Consider the following 1,934-nt stretch of genomic DNA (forward strand, 5'->3'; position numbering starts at 1 on the left):
CAGTTTTTACCAAAAGAATGGACCAGTTTGCATGATTCACTCAAAGGGAAAACATTTAAGGATTATTCTGCGGCATTTGTGCGGGTGGCAGAACCCAATAGCATCATCCAGTCGGTTCGGTTTAAAATAGCTGACATGCGGATAAAACCAACGGAGAGTGTACAGTCCTTCGTAGTTAGGGTTCATGAGCTTGCTAAAACAGACCCGACTATTTCGGAAAAGGAAGTAGTTCAGTTATTGCTTACTCTAATGCCAAAGGAGGACGCAAAACTGGTGGCATGCTCCAATTGTGCTACAGTAGAGGAACTGCTAGAAAACCTTTGTATATACAAAGGAAATCTTGCCTTGATTGAAAGTAGAAATGTATCTGAAAATAATGTTCAAAAAGAGATAAAGGGACTTAAGAAATATATTGATTCGAAATTAGCCTCAAATGAAAAAGAGAGTAAAGTTCTTGCTGTTCAGAATGAAATGTCAGATTTGGAGAATAAATTGAGTCAAATGCAGATGGCTATCTCTACTATCGCTGATGGATTCAGCATGCTTGTTCAACAGAAGAACAATAGGGGTCGCGACAACGGCTATAATCGTGGTCATGGTCGTGATAACTGGAGAGATAACTGGGATAGGAACTACTATAGGGCAGGAAGGCGTCGATCGAACTATCGATCAGAGGATGAATTTAGGAGAGAAAACTCTGAGGATTGGGACCAATCTGGCCCGGAGACTGGCGAGATGCGGGTCTATCGGGATGGTTCTCAAAGGAACTACCACCAGAAGAGTAGGAGTTACTCAGGGGATAGACGGGAAGGAAAGTGTAAAGTCTGTGGAGAAAATGGACATTACGCTTTTGAGTGTGAAAGGCTTTCCCATTTTCGGAAGTAAATCGGAGTTATTTTGCTCGGATAGCTATGGAAAACGGTTACTTTAGGCGTACCCCACTAGATAAATATAATTATCAGTCCAAGCGAGTTCCGCGAGATGTGAGTAGTTTTTATCATAGTTTAGGAGAAGTCTTGTATGGAAATTCAGAGAATAGTGAATTAATTAGGCTGTTAGTGTACAGATATGTCAAAGAGCATTGGCATAGGTTTAAAGGTTCACTGCCAAATCAGAATAAAGATGATTACTATAAACTGCATAGTGAGACAGCTGCGATGGCAACACCAGTAGAAATTCAAGCGGCAGCTGAGTATTTTAAAATAGGAATTAGAATTAAATCAGAAAATAAAGAGAAACTATACAAGTGCATATACAAACCATTGTTGTATGTAGCTTTAAGGCACGAGGGTCCTAATAGTTCTGGGCATTTTGAACCCCTTATACCCATAGAAATATTTGAGAAAAGAAAATTAAATAAAAATGGGCAGAGTAGAGGAGGATGTTTTAATGTGATTCCGAAGAAAGTGTCATTCGGAAGCGGAGCCCGCAGCGCAGCCCACCCTGTAGTGGCAGTGCATGGGTCGGGGTGTGTTGTGGGTTCACGTTTTCCCCCCAAATTGTAGCAGTAGAACAGAATCAGGGAACGCCAGACGAAAAACTCGTCGAAAAATGAGATTTAGACAGACTAATCAGGCGTGCGTCTCGTCGTGCGTGTCCACGAAAATTAATGTGAGACAAGGCGAGACAGCCCAGCGGAGGCCTCGCCACTGCAATAGCAAATTTCATCAGTTTCGGCAGAATATCACTCCCATTAAGTATTCAAAATTCTATTCTAAATTGGGCACTCGCCCCTAGATGCTGATTTGGTTATTAGATCTGGTCACTCAACACTCATTTTCATCATAACGCTTCCCTGATAATTGCCTTTTCTTTTTAAAAGTAATGAGATTTTCCATAGCTTGACTGCCGATTATTTTCCATAAAGCTGGTTTTGAGGATAGTTATTGGGAAATCAAACTTGCATATTGTTTACTGAGGACCCCCCCCCCCCC

The sequence above is a fragment of the Frankliniella occidentalis genome, unplaced genomic scaffold (genome assembly GCF_000697945.3).
Source record: "Frankliniella occidentalis isolate FOCC.00 unplaced genomic scaffold, Focc_3.1 Scaffold392, whole genome shotgun sequence".
Taxonomy (NCBI): Eukaryota; Metazoa; Arthropoda; class Insecta; order Thysanoptera; family Thripidae; genus Frankliniella; species Frankliniella occidentalis.